General features: G+C 38.4%; 1 protein-coding gene across 3 annotated transcripts in view; it reads right to left on the reverse strand.

Moving 5' to 3' along the window:
* Positions 1-20,701, reverse strand: part of SESN1 (sestrin 1) — a 77,704-nt gene that overhangs the window by 49,825 nt on the left and 7,178 nt on the right. Inside the window, exon 1 of one of the 3 annotated variants that reach the window (XM_041478038.1) lies at positions 4,439-4,512. The exons of the other annotated variants lie outside the window; for them this stretch is intronic. The gene's annotated coding sequence lies outside the window, so the exon portion shown is untranslated. Of the gene's footprint in view, positions 1-4,438; positions 4,513-20,701 lie in introns of those variants that run through there. 3 annotated transcript variants of the gene reach the window in all.

A 20,701-nucleotide genomic window follows, 5' to 3' on the forward strand; every position in this document is an offset into this window, starting at 1 on the left:
AAGCTCTCTGCTACCAGTTTCCCATTTTACTAACCAGCTTAGTATCAGCAAATATTTTAAGGAGGTTAAGAGACTGTCAATTAAGATAACAAAACAAGAACTCTAAAAATTGCTTCACTAGCTATTTTATGCCTATGGAGTAAGTGAAGAGATGCATCCTTTTTTTCCACAAACGTCACTAAACAGCAGCAACGTTTATGTAAAGGGAAGAGCACAGTTCAACATTTTCATATGCAATATAAAAGACTATAGAAATACAATAATGAAACTCCCTTTCAAATTTAGATCTGAAAGCACAGGTTGATCCTTCAGTCTCACTAAGTCTCAGGATATGCAAACAATGCTGGTAAGCCAAAGAAACCCTAAATTGTTGTATCAGCCCTAAGGCACAGATATAAAAGGTTATTTTCAGGACTTCCTACAGATTACAAAAGGGAAGCAGCCAGAGAAGCCCTTTCTCAAAGCAAGTCTTCAGAAATCCCTGCAGCACTGAACAAGATTCCCTCCTTCACACAGCTCCCTTAATTACCATAATTTGAAAATATTCCAATTAACAGCTAGAAAGTGAGCATAAAAGGAATGAGGCTGCTAGCTCTTCCATTCCTATCCAACAGGAAGAAAGTTTTCTTTAGAGAAAAAGTTACTTTTGCTTGTTATCTAGCTGATAACTAACCAAAAAACCTAGAAATCAACATTACCATTACCATACCACTACTCCATTTGCAGCTGTGGAATTCCATAATTTTTTTTAACGTTTCTGAGAAAGGCTTTTCTCCGTCACTTTTCTGGGTTAAGATTTTAAACAAACAATTAAAAAGACTTGTGTATTAGGGAATTGAAAGTATCTTTTGCTGGTAATGCCTCCGTAAGTGCACATGCTATTTCCTCCTCATTTTGCTCCAAAGAGCAAGGAATTTTAATAGAGTAATGCGAAAGCTTATAAAACCATCACTGAGGATGCAAAGATTTAAGAAGGGAATGTTTAATATTAATTCAACAACACCAATAAAGTATCACAGCTGGTCTTTTAAAAATCTCAACAGTTAATTCTGTATAGATCAGGAAAATAAATGCATTTCCAAAAGCTGATTGGCAATTTAAATATTACTGACTACTGCCTTTATCCATATTTAAATATAACAGAAGCAGATCCAATTATTCAGGGAAGAGGAGGAAAAAAGTGAACTTGGGTTTTAAGAGCTTTCTGGTAATCAGCCTCTCTTGCCTTCAATCTTCCTTCTCATCTATTTCCATTCTCATTCTCCTCTGTATCTTTGCCTCTTCTTCTGAAGGCAATAACTCCTACAGTCAATATTCCTGTTTGGTGCTGGCCCAAATCCTTTCCTTGTTACTTGATAACAACCACAAGTTCCTGCTTCACAAACTAGCCTGCTTCTGTATGCATCCCATGTGAACCACAACAAAAGTCATATGTGTTTTCCATATAATTTTCTACCTTTTTTTTTTATGAGAGAGAGAGAGAGGAAGTAGGTTAATGAGTTCTGATGTATTCAGTTATGCCAGATACTTACTCAGCTGGAACATTCACTGCAGATGACCAAATCACTCATTCAGTTGCAGTCTGGAGTTCTTTTACACAGGACATCAAAATAGTTTAAGTCCTTAACTTAAAAAAAAGAAATTCCAAGAAAATTCCAGATCTATTTAAATTGATTAACACAATAAAAAAAGAAACTCAGTAAAACATGAGCAACTTGATATTCACAAAAATAATGAAAGACAGGACTGCAAGTGTAAACATTTCACTGAACAGACATAAAAACAGCTTTAGAAGAATAACTGCCTTTAGTATAAGCTGAGGTCAATACATTCTAAAACGTGAAAACAACTTTCAGCTCTAGCTAAGATGCAACGAACTTCTCCAATATGATATACAATCACTCAGAAAAATGCAAACAACAGATCTAGACAACTTGCACAGGCACAATTTTCTCAGGAGAAAATGAGGAAAAAACAAAAAACCACCACCAAATAAAACCCCAAAAACTTGAATTTATTCCACCCATCTGAAGTACTACATCTATTCCAAAGAAGTTAACTGTGTTTGTTCTGGTTTATTTGGATATTAAATGCAAGATAAAAGATCTCTAGGCAAAATGTAAAAGATTGCATCTTATTTTTGGGAAATAAACAGATTCCAGAGGTGTGTTCCTGCCCAGCCAATCCCGAGGCTGTTGTGCAGCTCTGCCACCTCTCAGAGCCCAATCACAGCCATGAAGGGAAACTCGTTTTGCAGTTTGTCTCGGCGGTGCTGATGATGAATGGCTGCTTCAGGGGAAGAGATCAAGCTGTGCGGTAAATCTTCCTATTTGTTCCATCTGCTTTTCTATTTTAAACAGCTGCAGTGATCACCCTGGCACCCTACATTACGTACATGTGAATTTCATAAGAGAAAACATTTCTCTAAGTGACCTAGGGAGGACAAACCTTTGTCAAACTGAACACTGCAACTTCTGCAAACAGTTGCAGAATTTTACTATTATTTTGTATCTGCCTTCCAAAAAATATATGGCATAATCATAGCTCAATTTTACAGTTTTTACAAGGTCTACTTTGCAGCCATAGCTGGTTTCGAGATGATGGTGTTCACCTTCCACCCTCCTGCAGCTCCACTTTGCAATACAACTTGTAAGATGGCAGAAGTAATATGCAAACAGAATATGTTTATTAGGATATGCAACTTAAATACACAAAAGCCTAACTTGTAAGCCTTACTTATTTTGTAACTGTGCTGAGGTCGTACTAATGTAAGGTATGCCAATACAGCCTGGCTCCAAAGGTCACCATTTAAAAGGAATGCTTTCAATAAAGCCCATTACTGATTTTAAGCCAAAAAGACTGGTAAACATGCTGAGACAAGCCACGGGTTTGGGTATTTTTTTCCTTTGGTTATAAACACCAATTTTTGACTGGTCAGATTCCAGTGTGGCCAAATGCTGCTTTCACTTATACTTTCACTGTGTTGTTCTTTGTCTCCTGACATAATACTATGCAGCACTGCTATGTTCTGCTAAACAGCTTCCTCACTTCCCAAAGCTAGCGACATTCCAAATGCCAGCAAAACAAAGTTTAGTGTCTTGATAAGAATATCTACCCTACCCCCAAATTGAAATGCTTTAGGATTTTAAGGAAGGAGAATGCTAGCACATGCATCTACATGTGCTAGATTATAACATAGTTGTTTTCCTATTACTGTTTCTTTCCCCCACCTTAAATTCAGCATCTTTGAAAGTCTGAATATGTTTAGCCACTTCTGAATTAAAGTAAATGAAAAATGAAGTGAAATGGCAATAAAATGAAATTGCAAATAGCAGCACTATAGGTTGCTTTTTCAAAGTCTCACAAGAAATTACAACATCTCTTAGATAATTTCCACCATACTCTATGGATAATTTTCTTCACATTAATATGTCATGCTATAGAAGTTTTCTAAAGTGCAATGGCATATAAAAGTTAGCAGAAAATATTTCAATTTCAACTAAATATATTTCTATAAATACATCCTATCAGCTTTTCACATAACTCAAAACTATTGTGAAGTTCCATGAGCATTATTTACGTTTTACAGATAAGCAAACTGAAATGGGGCTATAACTCGTCCAAGATCACACAGCAAATCAGAGAGTGGCAAGGCCAGGAATAGCACTCATCTCCCAGGTCATTCCTAGAAGTGTTAAGCCCATTTCAATATCGCTGAAGCAGGAGAAAGTACATTTTGGGGAGAAGTGCCAGAGGAAGATTTCTTACTAAGGAGTCAGAGAGAACACTCATGTGCCAAGTTCTTGAGAGATCAAAGTCTCGATTATATTTCTGTCCCCTCCTTGCAATGAGACAACTTGTTGAAAGTGCCTTTCAACAGCAGGACACATGAACGTGAATGTGACACCAAGCTGGCAAAGGCTTCAGAAATTAAGATTTGATCTTAAAGGCTAACTACAGTATCTTTTGATTAGCAGAATTTAAAGCTGACATGTTTATACATTCAATGTATAACTTTGCAAATACAATGACTGAGCAACAAAATAACCACAATCCCAGTGTTAATCTCTTAGGAAGAAATCAAAATTATTTGAGAACTGTCTGCACAGTTTCTATTATTTCATGAGTTTCATTTTAAAGAAGATTTTAATATTTAAATAAGTTTTAAGGCTACTAGAGACACTTGGCACCTTTAAGGATTTCAGGAAAGGAATTATAACTTTCTGTATTCAGACAGACCTAAAGTAGACATTTTGAATATTATTGTAATGGTAACACAATACATGGTTAAGTCATGCTACCAAGGCATTTTCTTTTGGTTCACCAGTAAGGACTGGAAAAAATTGTGCAAAAAGCCCCTGCAGAACCAGCATAAAAAAACAGGTCAAAGTAACAAAACAAAACCCCAAACAAAGCAGAAAGATTCTACTTCACTTACCTGCTTTCAGCAGTATCTTAGATTTACGCAGATAATCCTAAATTGCCACGCTCTGTCAAGGAGCTGGAACACTAAATTGTGACCTCCCTCAGGCTGACAGTTTTTCTTTCATTTGGGATTTCAAACAGCTGAACTTCGTTTGCTTTATTTCCTCACCTCCCCACCCCCATGTCCTGCCTCAGCAGTACCTTCTTCTGTTATGCTCCCGTGCGTCAGCAGGATGCGTTCCTGCAGCCCCGCACGCTGCATGATGCAAGAATGTGCAATCTGGAAGGGCTGTTATTGATACAGTCCCAGCAAGGTAGGTGCCTTATGGGCACACAAAGTTGGCCAGATCCTGTCTGTACAGTCAATACAGAAATCAATATCTTTATGTAGTAAGCACAAGTGGAAATGAACAGATCTTTAAAAACAAATTTTTGATTTCATGACACAACATGAAAGTTGGCATCCTGTGACACTGTAGGAAAATAGTAAGATGATGGCAAAGTAGGAAGCAAGAGCAATGGGATGACGATGACAGAACAGAGCAGGGAAAAGCTGAAAGGAGTTCAGTTTAGGATACATTAACTAAGGTAGTCATTGAGTCATCAGACATGAATATGATCTATGCCCAGACAGCTGAGACAGAAAATGGAATCTGAAATTCAGAGACCAGAGATGGTCTACCTCGAAGAAAATTAATAGGGAAAAATTTGATGAGTTTGATACTGCAGAGTAAGTGCAAAAAAAGCTACAACAATAATACCCTGCACATTTAATTAACGTGAACATAAAGAATTTGCACAAAAACACTAGAGTCAAAAATCTTTATTAGCCTGGGACTAAAGACATTTATCAAATGGATTTTACCATTCACGTTGCTTTCATTTTTAAATTCTGCCAATCTAATATTTGCAAGTTCCACTCTTTCCTTACAATCCCTGGCTGTTAGCTTAGTGAAGTGACTGGCTGCTAACTGCCAAGTATTCTTGTGCCTTAGCAGGATATAGGCACTTCATTCCAGTAACATGATTTTATTTGGCAGTTGGCACAAAAGAGGCATTAGGGTTATGATTCAGTACTTGGTTGTCTCAACAATCTAATGCTGAATTAACTTTTATCTCCCTAGCCTTTGATAATCAGACTATTAAAAGGTTAAAATGGGTAAAAATGTTTCTAAAACTTTTTTCTACAGAAATCTTCATATTTCACAGGGCACTTTTCAAGGACAAGAACACTAAACAATCAGCCAGAGGTGCATAAATTCCAAAGTAATATTTATTGTGTTACTATTAGCTATGCTTTCTACTAATACCTCTCTCTACTGCCCTATATAAACATGCACAGAAAGCTCTTACTGAAAAATACTGCTTGCTTTGAAAATATTCTCAAAGCTTTATGTTCTCACAACCTTCATAGGTCACAGAATTTTCCTTTCCCAGAGCATAGCAGCGAAAGGGAGATAACACTGAACAAGCATCAAAAAATTCTAACTTCACAAGCTACTGTGTTGCTCTCCCTCACCAACCTGTACTTCTCTCTTCCCCACTCCAGAAACAGTAACCTGACTTCCTCTCTTGTTTCAGTTCTTCCTCCAGAGAAGCAAGCAAGCAGCACCCATTACAACCCCTGCTCAGCTCTGAGCAATGCTCCCAGCACTGCTGCACAAAGCTCTGCCTGGCTCCAAACTCACCTGAAGCAGTAAATCCAAAAGCCTCTGTCCTTCAACAGGCTGGTATATTGAGCCAGAAGTGCAACCTGCTAGACTGTCATCTGCTGAAACCCACATCTCAAATTCTTCTACTCCAAGAAGGATGAAAAGAAATCACTAGGAGAAATGGTTGTATTTGAGCTTGGACTGTGTCCTCATTCCAGGAAAGCCTAATGCCAGAGTTCAGCACTTGTTTTCCCCTTCAGCTTATAGAGTGGTTCTTCCGAAAGGTAAAAAGTAAAACTCACAAACCAGCACTTGGACAATGTAAATTGTAGGTGCTCAATGCTATTCCTGAACTCTGATCCAAGCACAGATCTAACTACACTCACTAACACCTCTATAAATCACCCCTTTCCAAACCAGCTGGGTCTAGTAATGCGTAAGGGCTCCACAAGAAGCAAGTCACTGTGGGATAGATTAAATTAATAAATGTCCATCATTTAAGTTGGGGATATTCCCAGATTTCCAGCAGGGAGAAATGAAGCAAACCATTACACAAGCACAGCCTTACCAGCTTCCATTTTGCACAAACTGCTATTTTCCCTGGTTCCACTCCCAAGGTATAATGATCTACAATGAAAGGGCTGATTCCATCTTTTCAAGGACATTGATAATTTAATGTTAAAAGGAAAACCATGGGTTTTTTTTTTTCCCCTTTTGTTTGTTGCTTGTTTCTCTATTTGATATTTTGAAGATTAAAACTTCACAGAAGAGGGAAGGAATCGCCAAAAAGGAAGTCTGCTAACTGACAATGGGCCAGCCTTGGGTTTTATGCTAGCTATTCCAGAAACAACAACGAACCAAACAAAAAAACCCAGGCTATTTTGAAGTTCCATATTTATAACTCTAGGCTTCTGATGTTCATAAAAGCTTTTAAAACTAGGAGGTCACTAAACAGTCACCCCAGGTATCGTATAACTAATTCATGTCACTTGGGGAAGGTAGGGAGAAAACTATTAACCCAGTCTTGTGAGAAAACAGGGAAGAGCTGGCCATCATCAGCCACCTTCTTTAATCTACTGCCAATAGATTAAACCAATAATTGTCTACAGCACCACTTGACGTTTGGCATTTGCTACATTTCCTTCCTTTCAAAAATCCTTTAAAAAAAGTTTTGAAGATGATGGAATATATGTTTTAGAATGCAGGCATGCTTTAACACAGACAGAAAAGTAAACACTAATAAGAGCTGTTATCATAATAAGTTCACACAACTGCAAACAATCAATTTACCACCATTTTGTGAGTTAAATCTTGTCACTTCAGCCACAGCAACTGACAGGATGCTCCCCATTTGATGCGTTTTACACAGCAAGTCAGACAAATAAGTTTTTATAGATGAGCTACTCCAAAGTTAATGGTAATTTAGTTCACATGCAATCATGGGAAGTTATCCTAAAGTCAGAAGGCCGGAGTGTGAAGGGAAGTGTTAGCGTATGTCTTGTAAGTTCAGTCACAGAGAAACACTCAGGGTTTCTCTTCAGGTTGCAGGTTTTCATGGTACTGTTCATTAAACCTCTGGCATTTCACAATGCCCATGGCCATCCACTATGTGCAAGATTCAACTGCACACATATCTATGTTTGAAAAAAGGTCTATTAAACAAAGTGGAAGCACAGTGTCACTAAAGACACATGTATTTCATCTCCTATTGTTTGATATAATTAGGAGATGGGGAAATAAAAAGGCCTCTGCACATTTAATATATGCTATTATGTCATCTAGTTGCATGTTTGCTTGAGGCTGACTTCATTTGGCCTGAATATAAACTTGGAAGAACTTCAGGTTCTTTTAATGCTAATGATCTAGTTCCTGCATAATACAGTCAAATGAAAAAGCTTGACATGGGAAAACTTAAATAGCAACAAGAATACAGAGTTCTCTTCAAGAAGAATTTCAGCTTCAGCCTCTGTTAAACTCAACCCAGTGTACAATACTTGCTGACAGTGTTTTGCTCGTCCTCCAGACTGTCCTCCTGGTTCTGCAACCCTGTTTCAGCCACTTAGCTGCAATAGTACAGGTGACATCTCGCTGCACTTGAATTTTGAAAGCAAGTTGCAAATCCACTAGAGACTAATTATTTTCTTCCTAGGTGCCAAACTGTTCTATGAAGTCTTATACACCCATTGATATTTTAAAGAACTGTTCTTCTTTTCCCTTAATGGGAACTTCTAGATGCAAACATTTTTCTCCGAAACTAAAGATAAACGGAAATCTCACACAAAATACCAAGAGACACCCAGTTTTGGTGCAAACCTCCACCAAGAGGTGGCAGTCAGTTATAAAGGAATAATGAACCTACAGTGCCCTCACGTGTGAGGGGATATTAACTAGAAGTCTGGAGATATAGGAAGGGAGAGAACTTCTCAAGACTTCAGGAAGGACCCTCACTGAAAAAAACAATGCTTTCCAGCACGTGGGGATAATTGCCCTCATGCATTAGGACAGATTGGGTACTATAAACATGTGCAAGAAACAAATGACAAAACATCTCCACTTTCAGCTGCCTTTTCAGATGCTTGTGAGCTGAAAGTTTCATGAGCATTCCCACCACAGGAACATAATAAAGGCAGTTTAGTTATCTAGTGTAGAAGCCTCTAAATAGTATTTCAAGGAAGGACCACCTTAGTGGAAGGTCAAGTCGACATATACAATAAACACTGTGCAGACAAGTTCAATGATGTTGAATACAAGAACATTTCTTCAAGTGTCTGAATCTCTTAGCAAAGATCACATTTCACTCTGTTACCCAAAAATTATCTTTTCTACAGTTATACAGAAACTGGGGAGGGTAATGCACCTTAACTAGCATTCACAAAACCTGTAGGTCAAGTTGGAAGTCATCTAAGTTAACCAACAGGAAGCACCAAAGACAGTGCCTTATCAGTCTCATCTTTCACTGTGCTAGAGCTTCCTGCCCACCACAAAAAGGCAACTATCTATTCACGACCACAACCTCAATCCAAGGTAAAACAAGATAGAGGCCAAGTCCCAGTCATTAATGGGCCCAAGGTGATTTCACCTCCTCTCTAAATAAAGTTAAGCTGTTTAATGATGACAACACAACCAGCACTTCCAACTGCATCAGTCCTGCTTTACATGCAATTCTTAACTTGTTCACAGGCCCGGAAATGAGAGCAAAAGCTAGTTCAGTTCTCTCCTCTTGGGAGCCCAGGCATGTAAAGGGCATGACTTTGAACCACCTCAGGGAGAAAAGGTGCTGAACCCAGAGTCCTCACTCTTTGGAAATGCTCTAACCACTAAGCTATTTCTCAGGAGTGGGAGGGGTACCTCTGATTTGTTTTGTGCAAAGCCCATCTGATAGGTCTTCAGTAAACATGCTCCAAGAACACCATGTTCTGCAAGCCCTGAGAGGAGATAGAAGGAAACATTTAATCTTTGGATCCACAGTGAGCTTACTTGAGCATAGGTGTGGAACTACTGCCCACTTCCAGACCTGAAACAGCCTTAGCACAGCTAAACATCTGATGAAGATCTAGCTAGATGCTCACTGACTTTGGCTAAAGGGTTAGAAGGATCCTGAGTTTTGAAGCTCTGAGTTGGGTCATAAACACAAGCTTCCTGAACTCAGCTCCTGTCTTTAGACTGTGTAATTGTCTTTCAGTGACTTGGTGAAAACCAGAACCTTTGTCTTGACAAATAATTATAACACACCCATATTGATGGCTGTAAGTGCAGAAACCTAAAGTTACCTTATTCCATTTAAAACAAACAAACAAACCCCCAAAACCCAACCAAACAAAAAAACAAAACAAAACACCAAAAAACCACCAGCTGTACTATAAAGCAAAGCATTCTGATGTTCACAACTACCAGAAGTTGAGTCGATCTAGATTATTTCAGCTTTTAATTTTTTTGTTCTATTGTAGGAAGAACATTTTCCTGTTAGGGTTGCTTTTTCCTATAGTGCCATCTGTTGCAGAACCTGACCTCTTTTATTGTTATTGTGAACAATATATCAATGACAAACCAGGGACAAACTTGTCAATGAAAATACTGCATAGTAAGCTCTGTCACAATCATGACCTAAATGTATCCCAAGTGGCTGAACGACCGTTCTCCTGCAGGAGGCTGCAAGAAACAGTAACAATGTGTAGGAAACAGTAGCGCACTGCCCCTGAAAATACCTCCAAGATACAAGCTAACTCTTTCAGTTGCATACATATAGTAAGGGAGTTCAAAGAATTTGAAGAGTATTTGCATCTAAGAGGCCACAAGCTCCAGCCCCCTTCTTTCACTTAAAATACCACCTATGTTCTGATGCATTAGACACTGGTAGTAAATCTCTGGGAACACAAGCAGCCTGCTGGGTCACTGCTACAGCCAGGGTTGAATTAAGTACAGCACCTTTCCCACTAGACGAGGCCTTGTCATACAGCAGGATAAAAGCTAAAACACAGCCAGGAAGTTTCACCAGGCAGGGTCCCTCTAGCACACACCAGCAACTCCTGTGCACCACAGTCACACAGCAAAGAATATAGTTTCTTCTAGCTAGTGAGGACTGCCAAAGAACTCTATTTTCCACTATCTGTCTTTATAATAGTGGACAATTAACTGTATTTAAACAGATTTTGTCCTTTTAGCCTTTCACAATGCAGTAATTTTACTCTGCTTGGAGTAAAAAAAAAAAAAAAAAACAAAAAGCAAATAGCAACACTACCACCCAACCCATTATTTTACTTAAGATAATACAGTTTAGCAGAAAAAATTTATTTTATTCCAGAGATAGCTTAAACATGTGTATTGGTTAATTTTGTTTAACAGGAACTAAAAAGTCCTAAAACCTTAAATATCAGCCCTCTCTACCCAGCTAGAATCTACTCTTTTGTTGAATCTGTTCTTAGAAAAACTGGTTAGGTGCCATGTGCTAGTTTAAAATTCTTTGTTGGTAAGCTCAAAATTAAAGTTAAGAGTTATTCACCAAAATTTAATAATATTTTCATTTCCCTTAAAGTCCTTCATATAGATTCCTTGCTAGATCCTTCAGGAAAAGAAAGACTGATTATGCTATTATTTTCACTTAGTACCTCTACTAGTATTTTCTGGTTAGGTCGGGGACAATGCCGTGGCCAGCAACAGAAGACACCATCATACATACTCAGGACTGATTTCTTTCACAAACCTCAGCTTTTTGACCTCAACTCTTTCAGTTATTAAAACATCACTGTAGTTGGGCAGGGGATTTTTTTTCCGTTGTTGTTTTGGCTTTGGGGTTTTTTTAATCCGTGGGAGTGTGTGCCTCCTGTGTTCAGACGTGGTGACTTAGTGCAGTGAGGGCCTTTTTCCTTCTTTCAGTTTTGTTTTTTTTGAAAGACATATTGATGCCAAGGCTTCATTAACAATACAGAGGTAATATTAGGGAAGTTTCAGTTGGACATAAATGCTTTACAAAACTGAAATAGTGACAATAGTGAATTAAAACAGAAATAGGCATGAAACTTGAATATAGTGGTGATTATTCATAATTAATATATAAGGTGCTGATTGACCAACTACCACAAACTTCTTATTCATGAATGCTTTTCTTCTCCCTTTACTATAACTGTGTCGATCATCACTGCTTTAAGTCAGTTACAATTACATTATTTCTAAAGAAAACTAGCAAGATATCATCACCAACAAAAAAATAACTAAAAATATGCCCCATCTCAAGAAGTTTTCATGTTAGTATACTGCAAACAGAAATAGCATGAGACAAAAAGGACAAAAGTTTCATTTCTCAAGAGTTTTAGAATAATACATCTCCATTTATATAGATGTCACTTCAAACAAATAAAAAAACTGGCAACAAAACATGAGACATGAAGTCTCCCCCAAGTGTTCCTTCAAATTCATTACATCTTCCTGGAGCAGGTGCACCAGCTTAAGTTCATTCCATGTGGAATTCTGTGAAGCACATACAACTGAAGAATGTCTATTTACTGCTGTGGTAACTGCCACACCTGGTAGCCCACATTGAGCCAATTTAGTCCTGAAAATACTGCAGCTGCATTCATATGACATTACCTTTAACCTCCCAGGCCCTGATGAATGGTACACCACACCAATAAATAGAGGCACTGTGCTTCCAGGCTCCATATGGCCCATCCAAAACTTGCTTCCTGCATCCCTCTACTCACAGTGTAACTTCTCAGATTAAGAGACAAGTGTGAGTGTCAGCTTGGCACAGTGATCACACTTATGGCCACAGGAACTCCAGGAAACCTGAAACCTATAAGAGGAGACACACGAGTGTTCATAACAAATGGAAATACTAAGAGAGTTCTGAAACAACTCTCTTGTTGTGCAGCAACATTTCAAGATACTTCTGGACAGACCAACCAGCACAGAGGCCTCAACCCTGCAAGCACATGCATGTTTCACTCTACCACACAGGAGCAGCCATTCTGGCAATTTAGGGCTGCTCCCAGGAATAACAGGCAGATGGGATTTTTTTCCAGATAATGTCTGTGGTACACTACACCAACACTACACCAGGTACTTTTAATGAAGTACCTGCTGGATTATTTTTAACCTATAATTTTTAGATCATGTGATGGTATTAATGTAAGTACCCTCAGTAAAGCAGTTCCCTCCAAATGTGACAGTAAGTACTCAAAATACTACTGCTAAGACAATAAATACTTCAGAAGAAAATCAAGGGGAAAAAAAACAATTAAAAAATCCCACAGCAATCTAATTAAACTGAGGCGTTTAATATAATACTAAGTTTAATCTAAATGAAGAAAAAATGCTTTCCTCTTTTTGTACAAAAAAAATTGTCCTATTTCTGTAGCACAACACATTCTTTACCCCTCTTCAAAAAAAGATCCCAGAAGCTGAACTTTGAAAAAGCCATGCAAACATGCATTTCATCCTAGTTTTCTGAAGTCCGCATATTTAGAAGTGTTCTAAAGTTCTAAAAAGAAAGAGAAGATAAATACTTAACATTTTGATTGGATAAATTATTTTAGCATATTTCAGTCTTCACCAAAATTCTTGTTCAACTCACCTCATTAATCTAACTGGATTACCACTACTCAGGTTAAATCCTTCACCCACCTTACAGGGCCTTCCAAGCTTTCTCACTACTTCAGCTTTACTATAAAGCACTTTGGACTGAGGTAAATAAATTTCACAGCATCTGGACAAAATGTGTTTTTTTCCTAACTTGATGAAGTTTTAAGACCTCAGGTACTTATTTCTCAATGTGACACCTTGTCAATAAAAATTACCTTTAGGGCCAAGTTAAGTTTTGAGATGAGGCAGAGCAAGTTTCAAACTCCAGTTCAGTACAGATCCCACTCATACTTGAATAAGATACTCATACATCCAAGGCAAATGCTCTAAGATTTTTACAACTTTAAATGAAAACATGAAACTCCTAATGCTTGAGAAGATCTACTTTGTCTGTTCAACTGCCTTCACAAGTCACTTACCTGAGTGAGGCAAACCAGAGACTGGAATGTGAGACCTTCATGTTCATAGTTTTTGGCTATTCTAAGGGTATTTTTCTTGCTGTTCTTCATGGGACTTGCAGTTATTACTGAGGAAGCCTTTTCCTGCAAGCACTTTGTCAAAAGCAGCGCATTTTCACAAAAAGGAGGGGGCTTTTTGAGACATCAATCAACTTTGTAACAACCAAATAAACACTGATATTCTAGCAAATTCTAAATGTTACTCTCAAGAAAACACACCAACAAACTATTCCAGTATTGTGGTGGGTTGATGCTGGCTGCATGCCAGGTCTCCACCAAAGCTGCTCTATCCCTCCCTTCTTCAGCTAGACAATGTAATAAAAGAAGCCCGTAGGCCAAGGTAAGGACAGGGAGAGATCACTCACTCACCAGTTACCATCACAGGCAAAACATACTTGATTTGGGGAGATTAATTTAAATTATTCATAAATCAGAGTAAGATAATGAGAAATAAACCCAAAATTTCAAGCATCTTATCCCCCTCCCCCCCCACCCCCCTCCTGGCCTTAACTTCCCTCACAATTTTTTCTACTTCCTCTTCCCTAGCAATGCAGGGGAACAGGGAATGGGGTTGTGGTCAGATACATTGTCTCTGCTGTTCCTTCCTCCCCTGCTCCTGGGATCCCTCCCCACAGGAGACAGTTCTCCATGAACTTCTCCAAAGTGCATCCTTCCTCAGGGCTGCAGTTCTTCATGAACTGCTCCAGCTTGGGTCCCTTCCAGCAGGGTGGAGCCGTTCAGGAACGGACTGCTCCAGCATGGATCCCCCTCGGGTCACAAATCCTGCCAGCAAAACCTCCACAGGTGCTGCCAGGAGCCTGCTACAGCACAGGCTCCCAGACTTCCTCAGGCATCCACTTGCTCTGGTGTGGGATCCTCCACACCCTGTAGGTGGAGATCTGCTCCACCACAAAGCTCCACTGGGACATCCCGCCTCACCATAGTCTGGACCATGGGCTGCAATGGAATCTCAGCTCCGGTCCCTATAACACCACTTCCCCCTCCTTCTTCACTGCCCTTGTCTGCAGAGCTGTTCCTCTCACACATCCCTCCCTTCTCTCACTCCAGTTGCTATTACCCAGGGCTTCTTCCCCTTTCTTAAAAACACTACCCCAGAGGTACCACCACTGTCACTGATGGGCTCGGCCTTGGCCAGTGACAGGCCCATCTTGGAGCCAATTTGACATCTGGGAAATTTTCAGCAGCTTCTCACAGGAGTCACCCCTGTAGCTGCTATGAAACCAAAATTTTGCCATGCAAACCCAATACAAATACAGAGCCAAGGGGGTAAAAAAAATAAAATCCATTCTTTATTAAATAATCTGCCCCACACACTTCCTGGACTTCATCTCCACTACAAGAGAGAAATAAAAAAGATCACTGTAAGAGCCTTCTAGAAATTTAGAATTTGCATCAACAACGAGAACATTCCCTTTAGGATGCTCTCCTGCAGATGATGCCAGATTTCCAAATCAGACTCTGTGAAGAGTCATGATCTCATCTAGTTACATGAAGGAAAGCAACTGCCACAAGGACATAATAGCAGCTTCTCTTCTATATTTTCTTATAGTAGCTGAATATTGTTCAACAGACTATTATACGGCATGCTGCTTCAATTCTTTATCATTCTATAATATTCAGAATTGTTAAGAACTCAACTTTTTAGAAGAAGCTCCTCCTTGCCATTTCGAAGTCTCAGGGTTCAAGACTTCTCAGAGAGCTCAATATTCAGAAACACAAACTATGCAAGAGGTATCACACTATTTTGAAAATAAAGTAGTTTACAGACTTTATTACCTATGTGAAGACTGTCTTAGTCTCTTGGAAAGCTTGATTTCAGTGAGCATCAGAATCTACCATTGCACCAGATAAAGGAATCTAGTCTCAAATTCAGCTATTAAATTATATTATCCCTGACTTCTATTACATACAGAAGAAGATACTTCACATGATACTATCCCTAGGAAAATCACTTCATTCTATTTCAAAATTAATTATGCTTGGCTTAAGAATTTAGAGTTAGTTCTTTGTTAGATTGCCTCTTATACTGTATATCCACAACAGAAACTTACAGCACATGCTCTTTCCAGTTTGATTTCCACTTACATTTCTTAGCAGTTTTAGACAACAAAGGAACTCAATGCTTTTTACAAGCCCTGTCCAGTTGGATTGGCCGCTCTTATTTTTGAACAAATATTCAAGTAGTACTGTAGCAGGATACTCTACCCCGGAATGTGGTCAAGCAACTTGGACAATGCCCTGTTTGCATAGCTATCAGTGGTGGGCTGAGCTCAGGCCATGTGCTGGTTTTGGTGTTGAACCACACTAAACCGGTCTGGTCCGGCTAAATGACCCCAATTCAGTATCCTGATAGTGAGGCAAAGGTTTGGCAGACAAGCTGCTAAGACAGACATGGAACTGGCAGTCAGTCACTTGATACTATGGAAGTCCAGTCCTCTTTCATCACGTAAGGTTTCTCTAGCATATTCCTTCTTGACACTCCTCAAGGTTAAGAGAGAGATCTGCCCACGAGCAGATTGGTAGGGTGAGTTACATCCATGTCTACTTAATTATTCCTTCTTGTGAGCTTTAATATAATTGCTTTGCAATAGTGCACTGTACCATCCTATACATACACTGCTAGCAGTTCGAGCTTTTACACTGTGCAGGAAAGAAATCTAGGGCTAAGCTTGGATCCAGCCATACCTGGACCTCTCTCTGAGAAGGAGTTTAGAAATCAAAGGGTTCCTTTCAGCACCTCATGCTTCAGCAGCAGGACTTATCACTGCACCCTCGACAAGTACATAGAGCAAATGTTTAAAAGATTAGTATTCATTTTTCTGCTGAAGTTTTGAAAATAGAAGATGATAGACTGGTATATTTATTTCTGTTACAGAATCAAGAAGGTGTCTCCTTACAGCTGTCTAGAACAGCTACATACAAAAAGAAAAATTTCACACCAGATCATCACACAGGACAGAACCAGACAGGTTATATTAGCAAAGGATAAGCTGGGATAAGTTTGCACTAAAGCCATAGACTTCAAACAAAACTTCAAGCTTTGGCCCTCCCACACCAGCATCCCTGACACAAACTCTGAGATTATATCTTTGAAGACATTTTATTCCCCAAAAGGCATTTTTATTCATGAAGTCATCATTAAACAGGGAATTTTTGAGTCTGAATGAGTGTGCAACTAGAGAAATTTTCAGTTTCACAACACAACCAAGAAGAGATTTAGAAGATAGTATTAAAATCTGATTTTTTTCTCCGTAAAATGCATTGGTTTTTTTGACCTCAGGACATCGTCCCAAGTATTTTTTAGCAACTGGTTTTTTTTGAGGAAACAGGCAGCAATTAATTTAGCTTCCACGTGAGATTTCCATCAGAACTTTTCAATCATCTTAGCATGTTGTTATGCACATGCATGAAGATTTATTGCTACTGGAAATTACTTTGGAGCCACGTGGCTACCCTACCCCAGAGACCTGATAGCCAAGAACTGTACCTCCCCCCAAAACACACGTGTGTGACACACTGCACCGCAGACCCTGGGCTCTGGGAGGAGGAACAGAGGTGGAAGCAACACACATGGGGAAGCACACCACAGCTTACCAGTACAAAATTAATTTTTGAATCATGAAGCAGACATATTTTCCACTGTCCTTAGGAGTAATGTTCTCCACACTGAATTCAGAGTGTATAAAACCAGCACTTTTCCCAAGTCTTCTATCACTACACACAAACATACAGAAAACTTTACAAAGAGCACAGAACAGTCCATGCTTCAATCTCAGGCATTCATTTAATGCATAAGCTACAAAGAGTTAGCTACTACCTTTGTTATTTTTAGAATCTAAAATTAAGATTTCTACATTGTGCACTACAAATGGTATCTTCTGCATTAAAAAGCTTTCATTCTAGTGAAACCTTACTCAAAACCTTAAATCCTTTAAGAGAAAGGCCTGACACCAAATAATGAAAGAAAAAGCAGCAACATTTGACATTTCCAATTTACACATACTGACAGATTATAGACAATATCAGACAAGCAGAGCTGCCATGTTCTGAATAGCTAGAAAAGCAGAACACCACAAGCAATGATACCAATATGCCTTCTAAAAACCAGACAAAAACATTTCCATTTAGCTTATTTTCCTGCAACAGAACAGTAGCAATAAAAATGTCAGAATTAAGCATCTCTTACAGAATACTATTTGCAGATCAATTTCTAGGTAAATATAAGCAATCATTACAAACATAACTCTTAAAAACAAAATGTAATCTAGGTGAAGTTATAAGGTTTCCAAAACCTTTTCTGTAGCACAAGTAGGAAGGACAGAATGGACACAAAGGAAGTTACAGCAAATATCAAAAGCATATCCTGGTAAGGCCTTATCTCGTAACATGGTGAGCTCCAGAAAACGTTTTGTGCTCCACAGTTGCCAAATATTTAGTTCTGTTAAAGGGACATAAGCTTGCACTCAGCACTGACTTGAAATTCACAGAAATAGAAAGATTTTCTTAGCTTCTTCCTTTCCTCCATCTTTCTTCTACACGGGTATCAGTGTGAAACTAGTTTAGAACTAAAATTTGAATAAATGGAAAATCCAACCAAACGGTTTAATCTGAGTGGAATGTGCTGTTGGCAAACAGGCTGCATTTAAAGCTAAAAGTTTTGTAGCACCAGAACACCAGCAACAGGCTCAGCAACAAGCTGCAATGGAAAAAAAGTCTTTCAGAAAAGAGATTCTCCTCCTCCCAGAAACAAACACCATCCCCTCTCCCCCCCCAAAGAAAAGAAAAGAAAAGAAAAGAAAAAAAGAAAAAAAACAGAAGGAGTTTTCAGTGCTTTTCTACAATACAGGGCCTGAATTGAAAGCAAGTTCTCACAGTTGCACAGAAGCTACACATTATCAGATTACATAAGCAGCATCACCTCTATTTTTAAAATACCAGCCCAGTATATTTTTGGGTAATATTCTTGCACTAGAGCACAGCACCGGGTGATACTTTTAACCCAAAATTACATGAAAGAACAAACTTGGTTTCTACATAAAGCTGAAGTAAGAAAAATGGTAAATTGTTTAAATAGAACTAAACCAGTTCACCTTCCCAAACCAACTTCTGGCAGCAATTCAACTTAAGCTTTCCAGAAAAAAAAATAAAGACAAAGGGAAAGGAAAAAAGTCAAAGTCACTGCGAACATCAGAAAGGCAGTAAACATTAAAAAATGCCAACACTTAACTTTTTGGGTTTAATGAATTTATGCAGCTTCAAGTGAAGATTTCCATGTTTCCATTGATTTCTGGAAAGAAACCTAAGCTTTTCCCACCCTCCAGTCCCTGTTAAACTGTAAACAATTTACTGGAATAGAAAACCATACTGACAGCAAACCATATTTTTGGAAATTTAAACACTCGGTATCCACAGGAAAATATAATCAAGCTTTCAAAACCTTTTTTTTCTGGCCCACAATGGTATATTCAGTACTTTTCCACTGTGTTCATTTTAAAAGGAGAAACCCTGACCTGAAGAAAAAGTCAAGAGTAAGATGACAAAACAGCAAGTATTTCTTCAGTGCTCACTTTGCACTTGTCACAGTAAGACAATGTAATTTTCTTTAAAGTAACATGCTTTGGTCAGGCTAACAGAAGATACATTATTTTACATAGACTAGAAGTCCATACTTTCTTTTTTTACTTAATATTGTACACTAATTTACAAAACATTGCAAAATCTTAGAGCTTTTCCCTTTGCTTGAACATCTCCTCAAGATACATAAAATTTCCCCATTTGTGAGCACAAAGCACCCAAATGTATGCCAAGAGCCCAAAATGAAGACAGTTATTTACTAATAAACAGCACAAACAAATTATATTATTAAAAAAAAAAAAAAAAAGAAAACCAAAAAACCAAAAAAACCAAAAATATAAATAAATTGGCTTTTTGGAAACGTAGAGCAGAACTTTTAGGAAAATCAATGCAGAGAGGGGAAGGATCACTGCTACCCATACACTATTAAGAGTCAGAGCAAGAAAAACAATTTCAGATAGAGACCTAAGTGGACACAAGAACACGAGTGTAGACTGGAAAGGATCATATCCAGTTACGAGTTGAAATGAACAGCCAACTTCTAAAATTACCTCTAGAAAGAGAAGCAGAATCAAAAGAAAGTTTTAAAAAAATCTAAAAAAGCATTCATGTGACTTAGTGACTGCTAGATCAGGAGAACAGATGCTGCTATTTACAAAATGCATTCAAGCTGAAGCATCTCTGCCTCCTACAGATCTCTAGGTATTAGCTCCTCTTAAAAAAAACCAAAAAAAACAAAAAACCAAAAAAGACAGGAAACAAATATTTTTTAACTAAGCCACCAATGTACATCCTATAATTGCTTACCTCATTACTAAACAGCAAGAGATAAGGAAATGTTTGTGTTTGATTTCTTGAGTTTTAAAGCACTTCAATGCAGTAAAAAAATAAATATCAACCAAGACATTACCAGAAGTGTGCTTCATGCTTCACATATTTTGAAAATAAAAATTCTGGTTATGATGTCCTGAAAATGAATTCAGCAGAATCACATATATTCATAAATTTACAGATCAAGTAATTTCCAACAATTATAAGGAAAAGTTGACTAAGCAAAGCTCATTTCCATACATGAAGAGCTGAATACTGTTAGCATGGAAAATTATGGGAAGGTTCCAAACACAGAAACAGCATTAGAAGTGCCCCAGGTGCCCTACTTCACATCATTTTGAGAACCTCCACTGTTCTCAAGCAACTCCTTATTCCAGCCAAAGACATTCCCAAGGTCAGACAATTCTGGAGTTGACAAGCTCAGCAAGAGAAAATTTTCCTTCATCTCTCTCAACAGACTGAAGCCTTAAGAAAGAAGGCAAGTAGGCTGAAGGAGGGAAGAGTCAGATAAGGCCATCTGAGTTTTATTGAGCATTTAAGTCTTTAAGAAATATGTTCACACACCTGCTCAAAATATTCCTTGACACATCAAGAGTAATTCTTCTCCATTAACATCAGCCTCACCCAGCACATGTGATACAGACCCACCATCAGAACATGTTT

Source organism: Pyrgilauda ruficollis, unplaced genomic scaffold (genome assembly GCF_017590135.1).
Source record: "Pyrgilauda ruficollis isolate IOZ18807 unplaced genomic scaffold, ASM1759013v1 scaffold43, whole genome shotgun sequence".
NCBI classification, from domain to species: Eukaryota; Metazoa; Chordata; class Aves; order Passeriformes; family Passeridae; genus Pyrgilauda; species Pyrgilauda ruficollis.